General features: G+C 45.1%; 2 protein-coding genes across 2 annotated transcripts in view; one reads left to right on the top strand and one right to left on the bottom strand.

Annotated features, from left to right (window-relative positions):
* Positions 1-2,992: 2,992 nt before the first annotated feature.
* Positions 2,993-12,715, bottom strand: part of LOC117808326 (epithelial cell-transforming sequence 2 oncogene-like) — a 62,049-nt gene continuing 52,326 nt past the window's right edge. The window contains exon 22 of the mRNA XM_034678005.1: positions 2,993-3,863. The gene's annotated coding sequence lies outside the window, so the exon portion shown is untranslated. The remainder of the gene's footprint in view (positions 3,864-12,715) is intronic.
* Positions 6,801-12,715, top strand: part of filip1l (filamin A interacting protein 1-like) — a 46,987-nt gene continuing 41,072 nt past the window's right edge. Inside the window, exon 1 of the mRNA XM_034678004.1 lies at positions 6,801-7,125. The gene's annotated coding sequence lies outside the window, so the exon portion shown is untranslated. The remainder of the gene's footprint in view (positions 7,126-12,715) is intronic.

Here is a 12,715-nt window from a genome sequence, read left to right on the forward strand (position 1 = left end):
TTCTTCTTTTCCTTCCCTCGACTCCTCGCCTTGGTGGCCTGTGGTTCCTCCGAGGTTTTCACTTCTTCTGCTTCCACTTTGGTGTCTTGGGTGCTGATCTGCATTTGGAGAGCTTTACAGGCTTCCTGTGAGAGCGTTTAGATCGTTAAGAGTTTAATAAATCCTTCAAATTGCTCAGTTTTAGCCCACGCAGCTTGTTGTGAAAACCCTAATTGGGGGACAGTTATGTACAAACAAATCAGATTCTCACCTCTTGTTGTGCAAGCTCAGATTTCAGGGAACATAACTGGCTCATCTGACTCTGAATCTTCAGCTGAAAACAAAGGAAAGGATAAACAATGATGACCTGATCTGTGAACAAACTGCCTTTTAAATAAGCTGTGGTATCTCTGATTATTAAGACAGCAGGGTGAGAGGCTTTGTCTAAAAGAAGATGCTCAAATCAGGATGTGCAAAGAGGAAGGGAAATGTCCCGCTTTGTCCACAGGGGGGCGCCAGAAACAAGCGTTAAGCTGGAGCTTCTTTCACCTGTTCACTGGCCATCTGCTTCTCCAGCTGCCCTCGCTCTCTCGCCTCTCTCTTCTTCCTGTGTGCAGAGGATCCATGTTAGTATCACTTATTATTCATGACAATGAGTTCAGTGTTTGAGAGAGACTACACATCCGTCTGTACCTCCACAGGATGTTTCTTTTAATCTAAGATAGTTCACATCTTACTTCTTTGCCACCGTCTTCTCCATCCGAGTGAGCTCACTCCTCTTCTCGTCCACCGCTCTGTGGACGTCTTCTCCCGTCAGCATGCCGAGGAGAGACTTTGCGTCTAAGTCTGTTAAATCTGATAACGGCGACGTGGTACTGAGGACCGCCTTCATCCACTCGGTGAGGTCTTCACAGGAGGGGAACTGAGGAAGAGAAACAGATTGTAAATGCCAGAGGAGAGGATCATAAGGATCCTTTGTCTTAAAGTAAGAGAGAGAGAGAGGAGGATGTTTCAGGGTCGATATAACTGCAGGTAAAGATGCTGTAAGTCAGAGTTATTTAAATGGTAAAAGGTCAGAATTGTATGGAAGTATCTTAAGGTAATTAATATCAAGCTAATATTTGATTCTTTTCACAAGATCTAAGACCAAGACTTATTTTTCTCATCATCTCAGAACAACAGAACTTGCTTTTCTTGATAATGGGAAGTAAGAACAAAAAACAAGCTCTGTTCTTCCAACATAACGTGGAAAACAGGTCAATATCTGAAGAAAAGAAATGTGTGAATGCACCTCTGCTTTGTGCTTCAGTAGACTTCCCCTTGCATCAGTTAAAGAGCCTCAGGAGGAGGTTAAACATCGTCTATCCTCGACTCACCTTCTTCAATTCAGCCCGTGCTTTCCCCCTCGTAGCACATGCCAACTCAAACTCCATCATTTCCGTCTTTAACGACTTCTGCGTCTCCTCCAGATCACCCTGCGGATGCACAAATCATGCTGCAGCATCTTAAACTAAACAACAATGATTGCAATCAACAGAACGTAAACAACATCTCTGAAAGAAGCATCACCTGAAGCTTCTTGATGAGCTTCTCTTCCTTCATCTTCCTGATGAAGTCCAGGTCGCTCTGCGTCAGCTGGTAGTCCTTCATCCCTTTCAGCATGGAGTCAGGGTCGTCTTGTTCTGAGGGTGCAGTATTGATTAAATCCATGTTTTGATCAGTCAAAGAAAACCTGATTTACTTGAGGTTTAAGGTAAAAGAAGAAAGCAGACGTCCCACCTGATTTAGTCACAAAGGTGTTGAGCTCAGACGTCAGACTCTGCTCGCTCTCATCTTCATTTCTTGAGCTCGCCTGTTAATCAGGACAATAACAGATGTGATCACAGCATAAATCACCTGCAGAGTGAACATATCTCCACACACACACACACACCTGTACTCTCTGCTGCTGCTGCTCCTCGAAAACCTCACTGTCATGCTCATCACAAAAATCCAAGTGTCTCTTCACATCTGTCCCAGGAGGAGGAGTCCTCTGGAGCTGTCGACCACACGGGATAAAGTTCCCCGTGTACCCGCTCTCTCTGCGACTTTCTAAATACCTCTCTGTCATTGTCACGGCTTGCAGAACAGTGGCTTCTAGCTCCTGCTGTGTCTTTCCTCCACACTCTCTCCTCTCTGATCAACAGGAAGTCAATTACCTGCATCATTTTCACCTGTGGCTCAGAAACTGTAGTTACACTTTTTTGCCCACTAGATGGAGAGAGAGGCTTGTGTTTCAGAGGACAGGATGGAGATCACATGCAGATTAACTTTTACACTGAGTGTCTCTCTTGCAGCTCATACAGGGCATCAGTTTTTAAAATCTACAACAGATACTGGATCACAGACCATCCTTTCAGCAGACCACCATGCTTCTTCCAGACTTTCTACACACTGAATCATGCAGATAAACATATATTTCATTCACCTTTCTGTCTCCACTGATCACATCTACTTCAAATACTCACATTCAATGATTAAACAGATGATTTATATACCAAAATCATCTTTTAACATTTACTGGGAACACTATGGAGCCCAAACATTGTCAATAATTCAACTCTTGATGGTCTGATTCCTCTCTGACACACCTTTCCTCTGTCACACACGAGATATAAAACTTCAAGTATGAACAAAAGAACATCTGACATGTTTAAATGCAAGAAAAGCTACAAGCTGCCTTTAAAAACAAGGCTTAATAGTTGGTTTTGACATCATTTGAACCTCTAAAGGTAGTTAATTATGGTTTAGGATTTTAGGGAGGTACCTGGAGCAGCCAATCAGATTACAGGGGGGTCTTTGTCACCCTCTGAACACACCTCTGGGTTTAACAGGACAGTAAAACTCTCACAACATGAAAACAAACGTGAAGATGATTCTCTTTCTCTGACTTTAGACACTGCACTCCTCATCCTCCTTTATTTAAGCTTGACATATCCGAAGTGATCGTGTAATCCAGCTCAGTAAACCTTCATGTGTGTGATTATTTCTTTATTATAGTCATACTCAGGTCATAAAGTTTCACAGTGCCCTGCATAGACAGACAGGCAGGTGTGCAGACAGACAGATGGACCCTGATACAAAATAGCCAGATAGCCAACAGAGACCCGGTCTATCTTTAACCTGAGCCGCGGGTGTCACCCTGCCAGTCCCACATGTTTGTGGAGCTCCAGGAACTCTAGAGCGGAGTGCTGAGTCGTAAATACCTCTGTTTTTAAACCGCCCGCTCCCATGATGCCGAGCGGGGAGAGGAAGGAGGAAGAGGTCAGGGAGTGTGTCTTTCTGCGTGATAAATCGGTGCTTTATGACGCTGGCTCGGCCTCGCGGAGTGGAAAACGTTTGCATGGGTTTTACATCGCAGGTGACAAATCACTCCTCAATAAAATCAGAAGTTTAACACCACATCTCGTCTTCTTCATACCGACGATTCCTCTGAGGTGTAAGTTTCTCTTTCTCCCATGTGTCTGATCACACGTAGGGAGGAGATGCAGAAAGCTTCACAGGACTTTCTCCTTTCAATCAAAGCCCACAGAAACTCTTTCATTGTCATTAAAAGCCTCCCAGGTGTCGTTAAGTCCATCACGCTCGCTCTCTAAAAGCCTGCACACACGTTCAGTGACACCAAACAAACCCACAGCCGCCCCTGCGTCCTGTAAAAGCTCTCTGCTGCAGAGAGAAGTGTCTCAAAAAGGCCATTTACAGCTGCTCTGACATGTAGCGTATTGAACAGGCAAAGCGGGCGGGTCGTAAAGGGACTGGTGTAACGGCGCCCTGCTGCCTGTGAGGGGAGAACGTGGAGGGGAGAGGATGGAGACGGTGCTCTGATGTGACAGGAGGAGTCCAAACTGTGCAGAAAAACAAAAGACATGAATTAATGCACAAATCTGACAACCTTTTCCAATCAATAGACCCTCAAAGAAAACAGACGACCTTATATGGAGTTTAATCAGAGAGGATGAAGCTACAGGACACCCAGAGCACACATGCATGTGTACACACGTGCAGTTTCCACGTCCGGACCTTACACACACTCTCACAGTGATGAGAGTCGGTTAGTTGGAAACTTCTAGGCCTGCACTTCTCTGTCGTGCCGCTCTCAGAGCTGTCAGTGAGGTTCATTTTGAGATGTTTGTGAGTAGTGACCGGTCTAACGTTACCGCATGCCTCTGCAGGGACATGCACAGTGAGATCTCCAGACGTGACGATGTGTTTGGTGCATGTTCAACCGATTAAGATGCTGTATGTGTGCAGATGTCTTTGCAGATCAAAACACTCGTCACAGGAGTTTGATTTTGGTGAGAAAAAAAGAGTGATGTGAGGGATGTCTTCTCCAAAACAAACACGTGTCTACACATATGAGCTGCACTGAGTCAAACAACAATAACAAACTGGAGCAGGCTGCAGATATATGTACCAGCACAGCATGTATCCTCTCCTGCAGACCACACCTTCCCTGCAGATGTAAGAGAGAGACACATTTAAGGGATTATTTCTGCTGAAAACACGACACAACATTTGTATGCACGCTTAGTGTAAGTCTGATACTCATATATCAGCTCCTCATCCACACTAGTCTGCATGTAATGTGCCGTCTATGATGAAAGCAGCTCTTAAACTCCTCTATATGTCTCCTTAATTGCTGGTTTGTCTGCAGCACGCTCTTAAGGGAATCACACGAAGTGTTTCTGGTGTTGCATTGATTCACAGAGTGGGAATAAAAACTCAGATCAGACGTTAAAACCCTAAACGCTCGATGTAATCCCAACACTTTACACAATCCTTGTTATTCACGGCCTGGAGAGCGTTTCTCTCCTGATAAAGAAACTCTTCAACTCCATAAGAGCCCTCCTCCACGACTCCAGCAGTTCTTCATCTGAGGAGCTTTACTGCGAGCGAGAAAAACAGCGCGAGAGGCTTTCTATCTTTGTGAGAATCCACTCCTAATGTGGGAAAATGCAAGAAATGTACATCAAATCCTGAATCTAGTGTGGCTGCTGTAATGGATACACTTCAGGAGCAGTGCAGCCTATAATCACTGCAGGACGACAACATATATAACAGGGATTGACAACTATGTGAGGCTGAGTGCCAGGAGTGAAGGTGTCAGAACAAAAGCCTGCACACTCTCCTCCCTCTGTGGATCGGTGTGATCTCTTCCAGGCGTACGGTTACAGATTTTGGAACAGTTTTTTCACTTTAGGGCCAGTTTTTGCATTTGTGTGCGCCCTATTTAAGTCAGAACAGCTGAGTCACCTCCCGTACTCGCCGTGTTACAGGACTGAAACGCTCATCAGACAAAATACAACTTTAAAAGAGGTTAACTTCGCCCTCAGGGAGCGATACGACGACTTCTCTGGAGGTTATTGACTCGTTTCTGAGAGATTCACAGAGAAGTTCATCACTGAGTGTTTAATTATGAGTGTTCGCCTGAGGCAACATGAAATGATGAATAAGAGATCATAGTAGAAGCTGTATATGCCCCACATACATGAGCACACACCTGAGTGAGTGAAGGTGAAGAAAAGAGCGCGTGGATCAGAGGAACCACCGACAGCTGGAGGACACCGGCTGACTCCTGACGTAACTCAGGTCAACACTCATTCACACACACACACACGGGTCAGTCCTGATTGTGTTGCCTCAGTCTGACTGGGGGGAAACCTTCAAGCAGAGTTCATTTCGCCCGGCTGCAGCCGAACAATTACCGTAATTCCATTAAAGCTCTGACGTCTGACGGTGACTCACGCGTCTGTGACCCTCAGACTGAATCAGAACCCAGATATCGGAGCAGACCAGCAGACGGGCAGCCGGCACTTAAAGTGTCAGGTTTCTATTTTTAGAGCGATCTCACCTCACGCCAAGGTGAGTGAGTATCGATCGGCTGCTGTTAAAGGAGCAATGCACCAGTTTAGGAGGATTCTGCAGGTTTACTTTAAGAGTGTCTGCAGAGAAGTCACAGAAAATCCTGCAAATCAAGTCGTGGAATTGAAGTTAAAGTCATTCATGTGAGGAAAACACTGCCCATGATTTCCTGAATGAAGACACACACCTGACAGACTGCCTCGAGTGATGTCATCCGATTCATTGATGAAATGTAGGCGTCGTTGTGAATGCAAGGGAGACAAATGACTATATTTCTGCTTTTTGTGCACCAATTTTCAGCCTTTACATTTCTAAATGTTTATGTGACTCAGATAATGTTAAAGGAGTCAATCAAATGCATTGTGGGTAATGTAGGCACCAAGTTTGGACCATAAAGAAGACTTCAGGGAATGAAAAAGGAGATTACATCTGGTTTCCTGCATTAAATTTGAAAGTATCATAACTCACACTGTGTTATCAAAGTAGATAAGATGCATAAGTGTCAGATATTTGGATTATTACTTGAGTATGACTTCAAACGGTCAGATAGAGAGATTAAAGGATGCACAGTGTGGCAGCTCTGTTGCCGTTTTTCAATCAGTTTCTTGTCTAAATATTGACCATGAGACCCCCCACCCCCATCACTCCGTCTCTTCTCAGGGACAGGGACAGACTCCCAAGGGCTCAGTCTTCTGTCAAGGGCCATATGGTGATGTGTTTGTGTGTGTGTATGTGTGTGTGTGTGTGTGTGTGTGTGTGTGTAAGAGAGAGAGAGAGAGGGAGGGAGAGAGAGAGAGAGGGAGGCTCAAGGTGTCAGAAGGGAGGGTGGTTTAAATTTAACTGCAACAGGGCTGATATCTGCTGCATGGCAGGTCGTGTCTCTCTCCCCCCTCTGCTCTCTCTTTCTCACACACACACACTCACACACACGCATACACGCACACACACAGTCTGTCTTTACAGTCCCCAGCTTCAGACATCATCACACACCACATACACACATCAGCTCCCTCAGTCTGTCAGGAAGTCGCTCCTTTCTTCTCTCCCACCTATCAGACCACCTGGATTGTACGAGGGGGCCAGCTGAGGACGCGACAGAGGAGGAGAAGAGGAAAAAAAGGGGGGAAGCAGAGCAAATATTCACTCTGAGGATAACGCTTCGTCTGAGGCGGCGGGGCTGAAAAGCACAGCCAGTGGCACTGCAGAGGCACAGCAGCACAGAGGGCTGAAGATTCGCTGCAAGAGGTAAGACTGGGAGGCTGTGGTGCTGTGTGTGTGTGTGTGTGTGTTTGTGTGTGTGTGTGCACGCTCAAACCCTGACAGAGCTGATATTCATCCCTTTTATTGTGAAGGAAAATGAGGTTGCATCGCACTGCGTTGGGCTTTCGTCAGCATTTCGGGGTCTGGAGGACGTCCAAATCAAACAGTGCAAGAAAGCCTCGGCTAATGCAACATGAGTCATGCTAAATGTTTAGAGTGCTCTCTGGAATAAGTCACCGTCAGAGATTAAATAAGGCTGCACAGTTCTCATTAATTATGCATTCTGTGAAAAACTTTTTCTGCATTTTCTGAGAGAATATTCATGAATTTGATTCTGGAGGCAAACTGGAGAAGGATGCATCTCTCTGTGTTAGTGTCATCTGGAGAATTATTGGATACATGTCAAGATTAAAATATTAGCAGATGCAAAGAGGGAAAGAATAGACTCCCTGCAGAACTTGAGTGCAATATGTGAGATTATGTTCCCCATTTTTATGCAACATTCATCAGGTTGCATCTCTGTGTGTTTGGGTTTGTCAGCTTTGTGGACTACCTGCCAATAAATGTCATAATCCTCATAGTTTCAATCACATTTCCACAACTTTTCCACAGTCTTGGTTGGGAACAATAGCTTCACAGTGCAGCTATCTTGAGTGGATTAACGGGACACTTAGTGAGCGAGGTGTAATCTGCGTTGTGGCAGCTTTCCTGCGAGGTTTCTGCTAATTAGACAGATATAGAGATTAGAGGCGAGTAGATAGAGACTACCTGAACCTTTAAGAGGCATCAGGAGCTCCATTTAATCTATGCAGATTGCATTTACTTTAATGGAGTTGAATTCATTCAGAGGGCTGTGCATGGTTCTGTGTATTTAGTCTGAAAGGGATGCATGTTTTGGAGAGTTACAACAGATCACTCTGCTGACCGTGGTTAAACACGATACGGCCCCGGTGGTGGATTTGCCCACCACATCAAAGCTGCGGTGATAATTCATCCGTCTCCTGTGCACTGATACTCGGACGCTGGTCTTGCAGCGTAGGGCGTATTGGTTGCAGCGAGGGAATTTCCAAAGGGCAGCGTGTCCATGAGAGGCTGCAGCAGTGTCATACAGTATCTGAGAGCGAGGGGGGAGGAGAGGGAGAGAGGGGGGGTCAGGTTACAAGGCCTGGACTTGTCTCAGTTTGGACGTGGATTCACAGAAGCAGGAGAGGGAGAATGTCACATCAATGAAGCGTTTTTAACAGTGAAACTGCGACCTTTAGAGTTTAAAAAATGGTAAAGCTATTAGCACATGCTCCCACAGGATTGTCCCGTGAAGGCCTCCGTATTTTGATGATGTGTTGGTATGCGGTGGAATGCTGACCGCCACATACACGCAGAGTAAAAGTGGCGTTAGCCGGAAAAAGGATTAGCGAGGCTCTCAAAGATCGTCACTGCGCATTACGGTTATGAATAGAGAAAGTGGCGTTTATGGCTACATCAAGAGCCGAGAGGTCACTTATAGATGAACTCTGAGGTCTTTTCTCTGAACAACTAACAAAAGAAACATTCTAATAACAAAGTGAGGAATAACTGATCTCTAAATTAGAACTCACAGACCACAATAACGTGAACCGGAGCAACAGGTGTCGAGCATTCCTCTCATGAAACCTCCCCTCCTGTGAGTAAATATTTGGGTTGACAGAAGGACACCCCTCGGCGCTCCAGATGCAGCTTTAAAAGGCTTGGGCCTCGGTCATGTGACCAGCAGTGACAGGTTAATCTGTTTAAGGACGTACGATAGCCACACTGAGGGCCACAGCCTCCTTCTGCTGCTGCTGATAATCTGCCGTAAGCCAGAGAGGAGACGGCAGACTGGGAGACCGGGCAGAAAGTGTGGGGTTAATTGTGTTTGTAGGGTCAGGAGACGTGGAGGGTTTTATCGGCTGTGCTGTGCAGGAGTTAAACATGATGAGGAAGCACCTGGAGAGATGCTCATACTACTGCACAGAGACATGCAGTCCTCCTTAAGCTACAGAGTCTTTATGATCTCTTAGTAGAAGCTCAAACTTTGTTAGTTCATCAACTTTGAAATATTCCTGCACAATCTCAAGGATTGGCGTCACATTCTGACCATATCTAACTTGCTGTGGTGATCTTCAGACTTCTACTCCAACAACACTAAGATCTCGATACTCTTGGTGCTGTACTTCCTCCTTATCCTGCTCTACTGAGCTGTGATTGGTTGTTCCTTCCTGCATTGTAGTTTGCCTGTCAGACTATTCTTTGATTTTTCGTTTGCACGCAGCATAAAAGTCCAAATTTAACCTTCCATTTAAATTCAAACCACATCTTCCTCCTCCACGTCTCCTCCTCCTAAGATGCTGATTTTGGTCAAGTATGAAGTATTTATTGCACAAAGAAATCTAAAAGCAGAGTCCTGGGTCAGAAGACTTGTGGTTGACCGAATGCCTCATTCCTGAGTCTTTGCAAAATTCTAGTTGTGGATAATTTGCAGTAACATTTGCAGGACACAGATTCATGCAATACTTAAACTTGTGACTAGATTAAGGATGTGTGCACTCTAAACGATTGAACATCCTCACATGACTAGTTGTAGGGTAATAAGTGGAGTTTAAATGGATGTAATCAAACCAACATGGAGTCTATCCGCTGCACTAAACTTGCTGAAACCCTGAATACTCGTATTTCTCTGGTACCCCAGTTTGTCTGAATGACAGCCGTATTTTTAGACTCAGACACCTAAATCCCTGCATCACATCAAACCTGAATAAACCGAGGATATTCGACTTTCAGCAGCAGAGAAACTTCCTCAAACTCCTTCCCTCTCAGGTGTGATTGACGGATTGAGGGCAGTGGGGCAGAGATCATTAAAGCAGACACGCATTAAGGCGAACCTCCTGGCACCTTGAGCTTCACCAGCTGTAGTGGGGATTAGACGGTTTGGCTCGGAGGCTTTATGGAAGGTGTTTGATTCATCAATGAGGGGGAGCTTTGTGCTGCATGGCACGCTATGGTGAGAGTGTGTGTGTAAAGACAAATCTTGAATAGCCTTGAAATAACAGATCAAAGTAGCTTGGAGTTTGGCCTCGGACGCCTCTTCACTCACGCCGATTTGAAGTTTATTTCATGTCAAAGTTTGAAAATCTGAGGATCACTTTGTTGGTGTGAAAAAGTTTAACACGACTGAAGTGTCCTTGAGGAGGACGCTCGCACTCTTAGTTGGTGAGACGCCAACAGAAGAGAGGATCAATAAAGTGTTTCATTCATTTCTGATGTGATGAAAACAGTGATCAGGATTCCTGAGGCGCTCTAACCTCAGCTTATGGATCAGTTATGGAGGTGAGCTGTGAGTGATAAGTTGAAATAACTTAATTAAATCACCCAAAAAAGAAACTCTGAACACCTGAAACCCTCTTCCTCCGCCTCAAACTGTAGCTCTGGAGGATTTTAAAGCAAGTGTTGTTGAAGTAAAGACCAGCTGCAGGGATGTGGACTAGTACGGGAGCATGCAGCGACCTCCTGGGGATCCTGTTTCTCTCACAGAACACCAGCCGCTCACAGCTCTGGGAAAAGAGAACTATATATAAATGTATTTATATATATAGAAAGAGATACGGCAATGTTGTCCAACATCAGTTTCTCTGTGTGTCTCACAGCTTGACGTTCAGCCTGGTGTCGAGTGAAGTCAAAATAAGAGCGCAGAGATCAGTTTGTGGAGCGGGGGCGAGCTCTGAGGGATCAGGAGGAGGCCTCACATTGGTTGTGAGCCTTGCATCCAGACTTGAACCTAAAGAGGCTGATCTCCAGTAAAGGTTGGAGCTTCAGCCCTTATGTGGCCTCTCAAGGAACTGCAGTTTGTGTCTCGTCCATCTCAGCCCAAAAACTTAATTAAAAAAACACTCCCATGCACTTCTATTATCTTTATGTTGTGTTTTATTGCTGACACGTTCCCCACCGCCAAGCTTTTCCCCTGGAGCTGCACGTCTTCAGAAACAGCTTGACTCCAGGTGCATAAATAATTCACATCCATATCTCTCTAAGCCGGAGCTGGACGCAGAGGATCGGCTGTGACTTGCTGCAGTGGACATAGTGGCTGCTCGTATCTGTGGAAGTGTTAAAGTGAGTAATGCTTGTAGCTGCATCAGGACACCACAGAGCATTAGTGATGGATGGATGCCTGCGCTGTATTAAAGGTTATCAGCGGGGGGCCGACTGACGGGGGATCACATCCAGAGGAATCAGAGTTCTGCTTTGAACTGGTTTAGAAGTTTATCTCTCTCTGAGTGAGCCGGTTGTTTGATTTGAACGCGAACTCAGACAGCTCGCATCGATTCCTGTCTCATGTCTGAGTCCTTTCTTATTACGCTCAGAGAATCTGCTTTTCATGGATGACATTTGGTCTGGAGTGATGCTCTCAATATGTCTGCTTTACAAAGTTTACTAAACAAAATAAAGGAGGGAAGAGGAAAGCAGGAGAATGTGAGAAGAACAGCAAATACAACAGATCTGTGCCTCCTCCCTGAAGACATTTCCTCATCTCAGCTGGAAAGGAGGCGACAGACAAAGACAGGGAGTCGTGTTTTTAGACCACTGCAACACTAAACACTGGACGAACCATCTATACAGAACACTTGTAGTGAACTTCCCAATAAAACAAAAGACTCTGACCTTCATACTAAGACTGTAAACTCCCATGCAGAGCATTGCATATCCTACTTTACTGGATTTGGCTTTGTGTGCGTTGAGGAACAACCTGAAGCCTGAAGACAAGACACAGACGATTTGAAAATGACAATGCGTGCAGTGACAGCTTGCAGTAAAAGCTGTGAAACTTTATGTTGACGTTACTGCAACACTAAGAAGATCTCACTAAGAGTTAATGGAAAAGAACAGAGTCAGCGCTGCACCGTGATTCATCAAACTAATCAGGCGGTGTAGTGTTGGGATTCGCTCCTAAAGCATTAAAGTCTAACCCTTGCCGTCTTTTCATTTCCCAATGCTATTCATGTAAGTCGTCAACGTCGCCGCTCTGTGCAGGTGCGTCATCACCTTCTCTTTATTTAGAGCCAATGTTCTGTGTTAAATTTAAAACCACGGCCCGCTGAAGTCAGATTCCTCTGCTGTGACGCGGCCGATGCTTTCCATGATGCAGCAGAAACCGTGTGCACGATGAAGACCACGGCCTCAGAGATTAACACGAGGAGCTCACGTCCACTTCAAAATGTGTGGACCATGAGAGAGAGAGAGAAACGACAGAGCTATGAGGGTTAGCTCTAAGCTCTGTTTTTTGTTTACTCATGTATGTTTGCAAGGATTTTGCAAGTACACTTCAAACTACATAAAAACATTGTGTAACAACTTTGATAATCTTGTATCAGAAGTTGTATGTTGTGCACAAATGTTAATAAATTGTGCACAGTAGATATAATCTGGTGCACACAAGACATCATGATGTGCACACAAGTTATCGTGCGTGCACAAGTATGCACATGAGTTATTCTGTGCACACAAGATACATTTTGACCTTTGTAGGGTTTTAAGGGCTGAAAAAATGAGTGAGCTTCAGAGGCAC

The sequence above is a fragment of the Notolabrus celidotus genome, chromosome 24 (genome assembly GCF_009762535.1).
Source record: "Notolabrus celidotus isolate fNotCel1 chromosome 24, fNotCel1.pri, whole genome shotgun sequence".
NCBI lineage: Eukaryota > Metazoa > Chordata > Actinopteri > Labriformes > Labridae > Notolabrus > Notolabrus celidotus.